The sequence below is a fragment of the Rana temporaria genome, chromosome 4, assembly GCF_905171775.1.
Source record: "Rana temporaria chromosome 4, aRanTem1.1, whole genome shotgun sequence".
In the NCBI taxonomy this organism is placed as follows: Eukaryota; Metazoa; Chordata; class Amphibia; order Anura; family Ranidae; genus Rana; species Rana temporaria.
In genome coordinates, this window is record NC_053492.1 from 69655856 (window position 1) to 69670594 (window position 14739).

The following is a 14739-nucleotide window of genomic DNA, read 5'->3' on the forward strand; positions in this document are numbered from 1 at the left end:
CAAACCTAACATTAAATTAGGTGAGGTCTCAGTGGTAAAGGTAACATGAATCCTGTATTTACCAATATATATCTGTTTAGGGCTCATTTCTCTCAGAACGTACAGGTTAACAGGCATTAGGTGCAATCTAACACAACCAGGATAAGGATTTTTTTTTTTAAAAAGTGGCAGTCATTTGGGAGTGGGAGTCCAATGGGATTTGGAAATTACAGTTAAATAGCCGGGCCTTAAGATTGTGTAAAGCTGTGTGAATTGTGCCTAACACGATAGGCTTAGAACAATCAATGCAAAGAGCAAATAATATAAGAAAGACCTCTGCACTGTAAATGAAAGGTGTATTTATTATAAGCTATTCATTATGTGAAGCTGCATGAACATTTGTTTTGTGCGAATGGGGAAAAAAATAATGGTATTAGACTAATTTCTTTCCAGTTCAAATTTTTTTCATCATAGGAATCAAGTGAATCAGGAAACTATTAGGTAGATTCAGTAAGAGTTAGGCCGGCTTATCAGTAGATAAGCCGACCTAACTCAGAATCTACGCCAACTTATGTTTAAGTGTATTCTCAAACAGAGATACGCTTAAACATATCTAAGATACGACGGCTTGCGCCGTCCTATCTTAGATTTCGGATGGGCGCTAGGTGGCGCTTCCATTGCGGTCGGCGTAGAATATGTAAATGAGTAGATATGCCGATTCACGAACGTGCGCCCGGCCGACGCAGTACTTTTACGCCATTTACGTTAGAGATAGGCCGCCTAAAGTTAGAGCTTAGCCCTACATGGAATAGTAATGTTAAGTATGGCCGCCGTTCCCGCGTCGAAATTCGAAATTTTTACATCGTTTGCGTAAGTCGTCCGTGAATCGGGATTTACATCGTTTACGTCCACGTCAAAATCAATAGGCCCGTGCGGCGTACTTAGCCGCAATGCACACTGGGAAATGTAGGCGCCCGGCGCATGCGCAGTACAGAATAACGTCAAAAACGTAAGGTCAAGCCTTATTAGCATAAAACACGCCCCCCTTACACACATTTGAATTTGGCGCCCTTACGCCCGCCCGCTTTAGGCTACGCCGCCGTAACATAGCGAGGCAAGTACATTGTGAATCATGTACTTGCCTCGCTAACTTACGGCGGCGTAGCTTAAATGCCTTAAGCTACGCCGCCACAAAGTTGCGGCAACGTACGTGAATCTAGGCAATTATGACCATTAGATGGAGCAGTTGATCATACTAAATAAGTATTTAAAGTATAACTAGAGGCAAATCTTTTTTTCATGTTAGATAGATTAATGGAGGCTTATAACTTTTCTTTTTTGTTTGTTTGAGGAGATTTACCTTTACTTCTTGTCACACAGCGAAAACCGGAAGTGTAAATAAATCCCTGCAAATTAGGGGAATCCCTTGGGGCCAGAACTAGTGTCCCTATTAGAAGATTTCCCCTCTATTACTTTTCTGGGGACAACCCATAATTTGTGATTTTCTTTTGCTTTCACTTTCAATGCAAATTGTAAACAGGACAAACAGAAAGAAGGAATCTCCATAATGGAGGGCACAGACTGCAATGAAAAACCTAATAGGTGTTGTAATCCAACTCCACACTGTCCAAAAAAAAATATGTTTTCCTTTAGGCCCCTTTCACACTGGGGCGTTTTTCGAGCGTTATTCGAGCATTATTACAGCGTTATTCACACGTTTTTCGAGCGTTATTCGAGCGAAGCCTCATCTGCAATCCCAATGTGCTGGTAAAGCACCGCTAAGACCCTAACATTTTAGGGCGTTTTTGCAGTGCCTCAGTGTGAAAGGGTAAGGCGTTTTTACAGCGCTTTTCAATTCATTTCAATGGAGAGGGGCGTTTTTGGAGCGTTTTTTTCAGCGCCCAAAAGCTGCTCCAAAGATGCTGCTTGCAGGACTTTTCTCAACGCCCCGCCAGTGCAACGCCTCAGTGTGAAAGGGTAAGGCGTTTTTACATCGCTTTCAATTCATTTCAATGGAGAGGGGCGTTTTTGGAGCGTTTTTTTCAGCGCCCAAAAGCTATTCCAAAGATGCTGCTTGCAGGACTCAGTGTAAAAGGGTCCATTGAGATGCATGGAGAGCGTTTTAAGAGCGCTATTTTTAACGCTAAAGCGCTGTAAAAACGCTTTAGTGTGAAAGGGGTCTTAGTGATAATGAATCAGCTATTACAGATAGTGGACTTTTATATGAGACGGATACAATGTTGCAGAGACTAAACTCCATTGAGTTAGCATTAGTCTTTTACCATACTGCTGGTGGACCAGGGGGTATCCACAGTCATCATGCTTTGTTAGACAAGATCAAGCAACAAGCTGAGGGATGCCTCATATACCAGCTTAGAGAATCAGCTGGTGTCACTAAATTCCAAAACCTCAGCAAGCCACTGTTATTAGCTAATCAGAAGTTCTGGATGTAAGTATCGGGGGTTCATGGGACTATATGTTGTATACACTATATAGTCAAAAGTATTGGAACACCTGCCTTTACATGGACATGAACTTTAATGACATCCCATTTTTATTCCGTAGGGGCCAATATTGAGTTGGTTTACCCTTCACTGGGCCAAGCCCAACCCCTGAAAAACAACCCCCCACCACAATCCCCCCTCCACCAAATGTTTTGAACCAGTGCACAAAGTAAGGTCCATAAAGACATGAAGGAGTGAGTTTGGGGTGGAGAAACTAAACTGGCTCGACCGATAGAACACATTTGGGATGAATTCGAGTGGAGACTGCGAGACAGGCCTTCTCGTCCAACATTAGTGCCTGACCTCACAAATGCGCTTCTGGAAGAATGGTCAAACATTCCCATACACACACTCCTAAACCTTGTGGACAGCCTTCCCAGAAGATATTGAACCCTACAGACTAAGACTGGGATGCCATTAAAGTTAATGGCCCGTATTCACAAAGACTTACGCCGACGTATGTACTGATACGCCGGCGTAAGTCCAAATGTGCGCCGTCGTATCTATGCACTGATTCTTTAAATGAGATACGCCTGAATTTTGCCAAGATACGACCGACGTAAGTCTCCTACACTGTCATATCTTGGGTGCATATTTACGCTGGCCGCAAGGGGCGCTTCCGTTAATTTACACGTCGAATATGTAAATGAGCTAGATACACCGATTCACGAACGTACTTGCGCCCGTCGCTGTAATCTACGTCGCTTACGTAAGGCGTTTTTCCGGCATAAAGTTAAACCACCAAAAAGCTGGTCTAGGTCGTTTAGGGCAGGGCTCAAAATTTGTGCTCGCCTCCTCGCCAAAGGCGAGGAGATTTATGTACTGTGCGAGTGCTGCTCAGACACACACAGTAATTCAGCTAAGCTGCCGCGCCGTGCTGTCCCTTCACAGGCTAGCAGCAGATTGGACACTAGTGTACGCTGCCCGGGACCACCCCTATCCTCCTCCCATAGGCTAGTATGGCCCACAACCTTTCCATGCCGCCCGGGACCGCGCCTCTTCACCGCCTACAGTCCAATAGTACAGACCTGGAACTACCGCCCGGATCCGCCACTCTCCGCCTCTCACAGTAGTCTCCCCACGCCACTACTATATCAGCCGCCGCCCAGGACCGCCCCTTTCCACCTCAGACCGCCCCTCTCCACCTCCCACACATCCAAGCAGTGCACCGTGCCCGCAGTAAAACGGTATGTTTATTAAGAAAGATCAGTGATGTGTGTTCTGGAGGCACTGGGAGTTTTCTGGGAGGGGGATTTAAGGAACATGTTGGATTGGGGGGGGGGGGGATTTTCTACAGCTTTGTGCATCTCAATGACTGTTATTGATAGTCTTATTTTCTGTTCACCCTATTTGGAATCTGAGGAAGTAGAACAAATTGTTACTGAATGTTTATTATATTGATTATAGATTTGCGTTCCGGTATTTCTGCCATTCTTGGCTTTTATATCTATTTGTTATCAGTGACTCTAGATTTTAAAGCATACTTAGTATCCTTTATACCTATGCCCCCAATTCTGCCCCCCTCCCCCCATTCTATCATGTTTATGTCTCCAATTCCATCCAGCTCCCCCCATTCTATCATACCTTTTCCTCCAATTCTGCCCCCCCCCCATATATCATACCATATGATAGATGGTGAAGGAATTGGAGGCATAGGTATGATAGAATGGGGGGATGGGGACGGAATTGGAGGAATAGCCAGTATGATAGAATGGGGGCAGGGGGACGGAATTGGAGGCATAGGTATGATAGAATGGGGGGATGGGGATGGAATTGGAGGAATAGCCGGTATGATAGAATGGGGGCATGGGGATGGAATTGGAGGCATAGGTATGATAGAATGGGGAGAGGGGGACGGAATTGGAGGCATAGGTATGATAGAATGGGGGCAGGGGAACGGAATTGGAGGAATAGGTATGATAGAATGGGGGCAGGGGGACAGAATTGGAGGCATAGGTATGATAGAATGGGGGCAGGGGGACGGAATTGGAGGCATAGGTATGATAGAATTGGGGCAGGGCGACGGAATTGGAGGCATAGGTATGATAGAATGGGGGCAGGGGGACGGAATTGGAGGCATAGGTATGATAGAATGGGGGCAGGGTGACAGAATTGGAGGCATAGGTATGATAGAATGGGGGCAGGGGGACGGAATTGGAGGCATAGGTATGATAAAATGGAGGCAGGGGGATGGAATTGGAGGCATAGGTATGCTGGTGAGGGGAGGTTGGAAGACGAGGTATGCTGGGGGGCAGAGACATACTGGGAAGAGGGATTATAGGTATATTTGGAGACGAGTCAAAGGTGTGATGGAGAGGGGAGACATTGGAGGAGGCGTTGCAGGTAGAGGTGTACTGGGGGAGGCGTTGCAGGTAGAGGTGTACTGGGGGAGGCGTTGCAGGTAGAGGTGTACTGGGGGAGGCGTTGCAGGTAGAGGTGTTCTGGGGGAGGCGTTGCAGGTAGAGGTGTACTGGGGGAGGCGTTGCAGGTAGAGGTGTACTGGGGGAGGCGTTGCAGGTAGAGGTGTACTGGGGAGGTGTTGCAGGTAGAGGTGTACTGGGTGAGGCGTTGCAGGTAGAGGTGTACTGGGGAGGCGTTGCAGGTAGAGGAGTTCTGAGGGAAGCGTTGGAGGTAGAGGTGTACTGGGGAGGCGTTGCAGGTAGAGGAGTTCTGGGGGAGGCGTTGGAGGTAGAGGTGTACCTTTGATGCCATAGTACTATGTCCTGGCTGTCCAGTGTGCCCCTATGCCATTAAGGAGGAGTGGACTCCCTCTAGGCTCACTTGCCCTCTGCCTATCCATTATAATGCATTTGTTTCAATTGTGGAGGCTCTCAAAAGTTTGAGTTAAGACTATAGAAAATACTGGGGTACCTTGACGGGGCTCTGTAGCTTACGCATCATGTATTTGCAAATATGTGCAGACGAAACCCCTGTTTTTAACATATACTGTTAGACAGGACAATTTAGTTGTTTAGCAGGCTGGTCGGTAAGTTGAGCTGGGAATTTCTTTGCATGCATTGCCCTTCCATGTGCTCCTTGCTGCAAAGGCCAGTTATAGGTGAGGGCAGTGGGCATTTGTTTGTAATGTTGAAATATTGGTGAGGGGACATACAGGACACGTTTGCTACCATTGTGTTGGGTGTCCAGTGTGCCTCTGTGCCTTTAATGAGGGGTGTGCTCCCTCCAGGCTCACTTGCCCTCTGCCTATCCATTATAATGCATGTTCTTCCACTGTGGAGGCTCTCGAAATTTAGAGTTAGGACTACAGAAAATATCGGGCTGCCTTGACAGGGCTCTGTAGCTTACGCATGTATTTGCAAATATGTGCAGACTAAACAAAACCCTTGTTTTTAATGCATACTGTTACAGGAAAATTCAATTGGTTAGCAGGCCAGAATGACACTGGTTTTCTTTTGCATGTGTTGCCCTTATATGTGCGCTTTGTTGCAATGGCCAGTTATAGGTGAGGGCAGTGGCCATTTGCTTGTACTGGGGGAGACGTTGGAGGTAGAAGAGTACTAGGGAGGCGTTGGAAGTAAAGGTGTACTGTGATTGTAAAAGGGGGATTGTGATATGCAAGGGGGACAGTGATATGCAAGGGAGACAGAGGATGCCAATGTAATAAGAACATTGTTGCACGGTAGCACCCCACCACCACCAGGAGAGGAAAAGGGCCCCTGATGAACTGCGCACTTTGTCAATGTTCTTTCTCTGTTACTGGGATTTGTACTCCTCTATAGCTAGTGCTATTCTGTATTGCTTCTTTCCTGTTCTCCGCAGAGATGTGACACTTCATCTTGATCAACAAATTCAACTGGCTTTTTTCTTCAGTTTTGAGGCCTTTACAGGTTTTTGAAAGCACAAAAAAGAAACATGAAACAGAGCAAATTAAACTTTTTCCTTAAAGCAAAATCTCAACACACTACTGTGGAGTCACAACCAAATCCTATAGAAAAAGACAATGAAACAAGAACAAATACAGCTGCTAGTTGTAGTTTGCCCCACAACTCAACTGCCATAACACCCAAGAGGAAAAATGATGGTGATGCTGACAAGACCTCTAAAAAACGCACCTTTAATACGCATTGGCTGGAACAATTTTCATGGCTTATTTTCTCAGAGGATACAGCTACGTGTAAAGTTTGCAGTCGATTCCCTCAAAGCGCTGATGCAAAATGGAAAGATGGGATAAAGGCTCCATTTAAAAGGGAAACCTTTGTATGGCACGAGAAAAGTAATAAGCACAAGGAGAATGTTGATAGAGTAAAGGCTAAAGACAACCCTGAACAGACACCTTTAGCTGTGTGTGTCAGAAGAATGGACGCTGCAGTTTTTTTACGCACATGACGCATCGCTTATTATGTAGCTAAACATGAAAAGTCATTTCGAGATTTCCCTGATTTATTAATGTTAGCTGCTAAACTTGATGTGACAGTTCTGCAGAAGTATGGAAATGATGTGCAATGCAAACAATTCATTCATTTCATTGCAAAAACAATCAGAGAAAGTCTTGTGGCAAACATTAAAAAGTCAACTTTTATTGGCATAATGATTGACGGATCTGCTGATCGAACCTTGACTGAACATGCAAACATTTATGTTCGTTATGTTTCAGAAGGAGAAATAAAGAAGATTTTTTGGGGACTTTTGCTCTAGAAAGAGCTACAGCTCAAGGTTATTTCAAAGGATTACCTGCCTTTTTGGATAGTCTGCATCTTAATTACAAAGGCACGTCTTGGGTTACGGGTTTGGGAACGGATGGGGCTGCAAGCATGCTTGGCCACAAGTCTGGTTTGGCAGTTCAGATGAAAGACATCTGCCCACGGATGATCAGTATACATTGTGTGGCTCATCGCTTGCAGCTTGATGTCTTGGATGTTTGCAAGGAAGTGCCATACCTACAAACATTCGATGATGTGGTGCGGCGTGTTTTTAAATATTATCATGGCTCTGCCAAACGCCTACAGCAACTGAAAGAAATGGCAAAATCTTTAAGTCAGGAAATCTTGAAACTGAAAGATATACACACAGTGCGCTGGTTATGCAGCAAATTTGATGCTTTGAGTGCTTTTCATCAAAACTTGAAAACCGTGGTGAGGCATTTTGAGCAGATAGCAACTGAGGGATCAATTGATTCTGCTAAGGTTAAAGGTATCCTGAAAGACCTAAAACAGGTGAAGTTTGTAAAACTTTTGTTTTTCCTGCTGGATTTTTATGGCAAGTTGAAACCATTATTAGAGGGTCTCCAAAACAAAGAACTTATGATCTGTAATCTAAAAACCAAAATAGAACATTCAGTTAATATTCTCCAGGATCTTTGTAAAGGGAGAGGAAAAAACGAACTTGAATTTCTAGAAAAATTTACAGCTGATGGAACACTTTATGGGCTACAGCTGACCCACCTTGAAGCAGGTGAAAGAGAATTTCAGGCTATACGCCAAACTGTATTGGCTAAAGCTGAAAGATATCAAATGTTGAGGCTTTGTTCAGTTTCTTCAGAGATTGTGCAATCTTTTAATATTTTTGACAGCCTGTCCTGGCCGGACAAATCACACATCCTCAATTTTGGATTGACTGAGTTGCACAGAATTGCAAATCATGTTTTGCATGAGTTTGAGGACAATGTTGACCTTTTAGAAGCAGAGTGGACTGACATGAAACTCTCCATTCAAAATGGACTTTCTTGCAACAAGACTTTGAAAAGAATGAACCAGCAGAAAGAGCGATTCCCCACAATACTCCCTCTGGTCAACTTCTGTGCCGTATTGCCCCCAACAACAGCATCGTGTGAACGTGGCTTTAGCTACCAGAACAGAATAAAGACTGTGTATCGTTTATCACTGGCGTTGGAGACTTTGGATGACATTCTGATGATTGCTGTTAATGGACCACCACTTACGGATAACAATCCAAACACAGCCATAGATAAGTGGTATTTCTCATCAGAATGGGGGCGTTACACAGGACTTGCTCCTTCTGTATAACGCCTACCATAGCAAATCTCTGAAATTGGCTTTCTATTGTTATGCCATATTGTTTGCCATGAAAGGAAGCCCTGGTTTATTTGCCTTTAATACCACACTTTCACTTAGGGAAAGCACTTATTTTCCTTTTATGTTTACATTAATTTATGTTAATATTGTTAAAGTTGTTGTTGTTATGTATTTCTGTAACTTAATACTGAAAAACATTTAACAGTGTTATTTCATGCGATCATTTACAAGGGCGTGTTTAAGGGGCGGGGCAAGGTAGGGTTTGGGTGGGGCAACAGGTGGCGAGTAACTCTTAAGGCCTGGCTAGTAGCTCAGGACTTGAAATTTTGAGGCCTGGTTTAGGGTATAGACGTCGGAAGTGCCGTCGGATTTTACGCTGTTTACGTAAATCGTACGTGAATGGGGCTGGGTGTAAGTTAGGTTCACGTCGTACGCATTGAGCCGTCATATCTTAGGGAGTATTTGCGACGTGATTCTGAGCATACGCGCGCATGCGCCGTTCGTTCGGCCATGGATTCACATGGGGTCACTCTTCATTATAATACTACATGCCCACTGCCTTGCTACTTTGAATTAGGCGGGCTTACGCCGGCCCATTTACGTTACGCCGGCGTACATATGGGAGCAAGTGCTTTGTGAATACTGTCATTGCCTCTCAATGTTACGATGGCGTAGCGCATATGAGATGCGCTACACCTATCTAAAGATGCGCCGATCTCTCTGAATCTGGCCAAATATGTGTGTAAAGGCAGGTGTCCCAATACTTTTGACAATATAGAGTAGGTTGTAGGAAGCTACTACACGGTGCGTCTCATTTGCAAAGTAGAACTTTGTCAATTCCCCCGGTTCTACTTGTAGTTATTTACAGATACAGAGGGGATTTATCTTTTGACTACAAAAATGTTCTCACTAAACATTAATCTTTAAATCACAGAGTAGTGTCTGTAGCTCTTTCCTCTTGTTCCACTTCCATTTACTTACCAATCACTCTCTCTGGGAAGCTGACCTTTAGTAATGTTATTTTCATAAATTCTGATAATGCCTTGCAAAGCATATTTAATGTCCACAAGATATATTCATCATTTATTTTTTGAGTTTGTATCTAATTATAAAGGATTATTTCTGATCTAATGCATGACATTTATCCTAATATCATATTTTTTTCCTTAGGGCTTTTATCCTACTCAATGGAAAGGCATTTTATTTGATTTATATCCGTATGAGCACTTGCTCTGATTTATAGATAGTTTCCTGTGTCTTATGGACTTGCTATTCACTAATGTCATTTCACCTTTAGAAACAATAGTGTGTACGGAGAGTACTTATAAATTAAAAACGTGTTCCATGAGGCACAATTTTTATCTAAGCTCTAATAATATACAGTATCTCACAAAAGTGAGTACACCCCTCACATTTTTGTAGATATTTTATTATATCTTATTATATCTTTCATGTGACAACACTGAAGAAATTATACTTGTAACAATGTAAAGTAGTGAGTGTACAGCTTGTATAAATTTGCTGTCCCCTCAAAATAACTCAATGCACAGCAATTCATGTCTAAACCGCTGGCAACAAAAGTGAGTACACCCCTAAGTGAAAATGTCCAAAGTGGGCCAAAGTGTCAATATTTTGTAAGGCCACCATTATTTTTCAGCAGTGCCTTAACGCTCTTGGGCATGGAGTTCACCAGAGCTTCACAGGTTGCCACTGAGGTTTTCTTCCACTTCTCCATGACGACATCACGGAGCTGGTGAATGTTAGAGACCTTGCGCTCCTCCACCTTCCATTCTTCCATTTGAGGATGCCCCACAGATGCTCTGGAGACATGCTTGGCCAGTCCATCACCTTTACCCTCAGCTTCTTTTGTAAGGCAGTGGTCATCTTGGAGGTGTGTCTGGGGTTGTATCATTTTGGAATCCTGCCATGCGACCCATTCTCCAAAGGGAGGGGATCATGCTCTGCTTCAGTATGACACAGTACATGTTAGCATTTATGGTTCCATCAATGAACTGTAGCTCCACAGTGCCGGCAGCACTGTATATATATATATATATATATATATATATATATATATATTAAATATACTAACAAACCTGGCTGACTAATCTATCTCTGTCCACAGTCACACACTATACACAGCCGCTATGTAAGCAGCCTTATATAGTGTGTGGCGTGGACTTATCCCCCCTGAGTGGCCAAAGGCACCCTGCGTTTGGCCAATTATGGCTCTCGCAGCAGAGCTCTCTGTGATTGGCCAAAGCATGCAAGTCAGGTGCATGCTTTGGCCAATCATCAGACATTAATGCAATGCGATCTTCCAGTTTATTATGGGGCATTCCGCGGTGCTCGATTTTCCGGGAATGCCCCATAATATTCGCAGTTTGGCAACCGGGCGAACACCCAATGTTCGAATCGAACTTACGTTCGACTTGAACATCGAGCTCATCCATAATGCTTTCCAGGCTCCTGCAACAAAAAACTAATAAATGCACATTTCTCTACCTGCAAAAAAGTTTGCATTTTTTTTCTCTGAAAAGGTGAACTTGGGTTAACCCAGACACCAGCTTTAACATTTTAAAAAAAAGTACAAAAGGTAAATGGAGAAGAGGTTTTTGACAAATCTGCTAAAATATATTTTTAAAAGGTAATTCATCAAGGACAATCACAGAAAGCTTGCTGTCTTGGAGGACCATGTTTAAAGCAGCATTAAACCCAAAAGCAGATATTTACTATATTAAAAGTTTATATAGGGAAAGATGCCCTGATGGCAATCTCTCACATGTCTTCCAAGGGGGAGGTGAGGATTAGCATTGGCCATGCTAGTGATATGTCTAGATGCCCTCTTCCAGAACTCAAGTTTGGTTTTCCCTATGTAGAAGCTATTACACTGGCATGTCTATCTATGTCGTCAACAGGAATGATCAGAGTTTTTTTTTTAAACAAGACACTGTCAGATCAGCAGTAGGGATGAGCTTCGTATTCGAGTCGAACTCATGTTCGACTCAAACATCGTATGTTCGATCGTTTGTCGAATTACAACCGTTTTGGGCCGTTCGCGCCAAATTCGAGTTGCGTTTCACAGGCCCATAATTCACTGCGGCATCGCAGTGCATTGCTGGCTGATGATTGGCCAAGCATGCACTATGACCTGCATGCTTGGCCAATCACAGCTTGCAAAAAGCGGAGAGACATAATTGGCCAAAGCCAGGGTGGCTTTGGCCAATAATGGCTCAGGGGGTTTAGTACACGCCCCACACTATAAAAGGCCACCTGCAGGTCGGCCTTGTGTAGTGTGTTGCGGTGGTTAAAAGAGAGAAGACAGAGAGAGAGAGAGAGTGTCATTTTTAGTAGGTAGATAAAGCAGGCAAGTCAGTTAAATTTACAGTGTGTAGAGGATATATATGCATCCCAGGTGTTGTATATAAATGTATACACTGTATAGTTTAGTTAGATCTGCACTTCCTAATTTACTGGCAGGCAGGTGATTGTGCTATCTGCAGTATTCTCACGCGGTGTACTGCCTGTGTCCTCTGCAGTGTGCACCTAAAGCTATGTGGTGTGTACTGCCTGTGTCCTCTGCAGTGTGCACCTAAAGCTATGTGGTGTGTGTACTGCCCTTGTCTTCTGCAGTGTGCACCTAAAGCTACGTGGTGTGTACTGCCTGTGTCCTTTGCGGTGTGCACCTAAAGCTACGTGGTGTGTACTGCCTGTGTCCTCTGCAGTGTGCACCTAAAGCTATGTGGTGTTTACTGCCTGTGTCCTCTGCAGTGTGCACCTAAAGCTACATGGTGTGTGAACTGCCCGTATCCTCTGCAGTGTGCACCTAAAGCTACGTGGTGTGTACTGCCTGTGTCCTCTGCAGTGTGCACCTAAAGTTACGTGGTGTGTACTGCCTGTGTCCTCTGCAGTGTGCACCTAAAGCTACGTGGTGTGTGTGTACTGCCCGTGTCCTCTGCAGTGTGCACCTAAAGCTACGTGGTGTCTGTGCTATTTTTCTCAATGATTTTCATCCATATTGCAGGGACCAGATATTACATTAAAGCCGCAAGCAGTTTAAAATTACTTTTTTCTTATAGTAATCTCATTTTGTGCAGGGACAGTTCTAAACACGTGCCACTTCACAGGCATACTATAGACACCCAGCAGGTATGATATTTAAAGGAATTTTTATTTTTATTTTTTTTCACTTTAAGCATCATTAAAATCACTGCTCCAGAAAAAACTACTGTTTTTAAAACTTTTTTTCCATTGATACATGTTCCCTGGGGCAAGACCCGGGTTCTCAAAGACGTTTTAAGTCAATAACTTGCATATTAGGCTTTAAAATTAGCACTTTTGAATTTGAACGTTCGAGTCCCATAGACGTCAATGGGGTTCTAAATGTTCGCTCGAACGGTGGGTCCATTCAAAGGTTCTGGTGCGAACCGAACAGGGGGTTGTTCGGCTCATCCCTAATCAGCAGTGGGAATGGCCCACTTCCTTATAGAGGCCCGGTAAGTGTAAATAGTTTATCAGGAGTTTCCAAGTCTCGTTACAGGGCATCTGGGAGAAGAATGTTTATTGGAAAAGATTCTGAAGTCTTAAAGTGGAATGAAACTGTATCTGAGCACCCCAAACTGAAAACACAATTTAATGCATTTTTAATATTCAGAGCAAACTCTGTTAAGGTAGCATACACTGCGTCAATAAGAGAAAAAATGGTGTCTCTAAGCCTGGGAACTATGTGCAGCTGCCAATGACTCTTTAGGGGAAGTATCATGCAGTAGGGCATTTCAAGACTTTTTGGCAGATAGAGCATACGCAGCAAAGGGCTCAGAGGATGCTAAAGCTGCAGGCAGATCAGATGATGATTCTAGACAGGAAAGTGTTGAGGTATGCCTACAGCTTCTGTGGTTAGACTTAGCAATTAAAGTTGCAAATAAAATCCTACACAACTAAAATCCTCCCAGGATAAGGCAAAGGAGAGGGCCACACCTGACAAAGCTAAGAAAGACTTCAAGGAATGTTGGGACTCAAGTAGTGGACAATATTCCAGGCTGTCAGTGTCAGGCTCTGGTAGCCACCCTGGAACTGTTAGTGGATATTGAGGTGGAGGAACCCAATGCAGCCGGACTGCTCCCCATGTTTTTGGAATTTGATATATTACTCTGTGTGCAGGAACAGCATAGCTCAGAATATCAGGTTAACCACTTCTGGACCAAGGTTATTTTTCACACTTACAAGATGTTTACAAGATAGAATCAGTATTTTTTGCTAGAAAATTACTTAGAACTCCCATATATATATATATATATATATATATATATATATATATATATATATATATATATATATATATATATATATATATTAGAAAAGACTCTGGAGAATAAAATGGCGATCGTTGAAATATTTTGTCATACAGTATTTGTGCAGTGGCCTTTCAAATGCAATTTCTTGGGCAAAAAATACACTTTTTTTATTGAAAAATAAGAAAACAGTAAAGTTAGCCCAATTTTTTCTATAATGTGAAAGATAATGTTACACTGAGTAAACTGATACCCAACTTATTATGCTTTAAAATTGTGCACGCTCATGGAACGGCGACAAACTTTGGTACTTAATAATCTCCATAGGCGACATTTAAACAGTTCTACAGGTTACCAGTTTAGAGTTACAGAGGGGGTCTTGGGCTAGCATTATTGCACTCCCTCTAACGATCGCGGCGATACCTCACATTTAAACACTGTTCGCTTCTGTGCGCTAGCTTTGAGGGACGGGTGCTTTACCTTTTTTTTATTATTATTTATTTTACTTCATATTTTTTATTTTTACACTGTCCCTTTAAAAAAAAAGGTTTTATCACTTTTATTCCTATTACAAGGAATGTAAAAGTATTATAGTAGGTAAGGTCGAATAAAGACACTAGTCCATCCAGTTCAACCTGTGTAGGTGTCAGTGTCTTTAATTATTTCCCATATCCCTGTATGTCGTGCTTCTTAAGATGCACATCTAAGAGTCTCCTAAAACTATAAATACTCCCGCAGTCACCACTAATTGTGGAAGAGAGTTCCACATCCTTATTGCCCTAAAGGGAAAAACCCCTGGAAAGTTTAAGGTTAAACCGCTTCTCCTCCAATCTCAATGTGTGGCCCATTGTCTTCTTACACCTCTTGAAATTGAATAGTTGTTTTCCTATGCTGACATTGCCATTGAGGTATTTATAAATCGCTATCATATCTCCTCTCAAGCGTCTTTTTCTCCAGTGAGATTAAATTTAG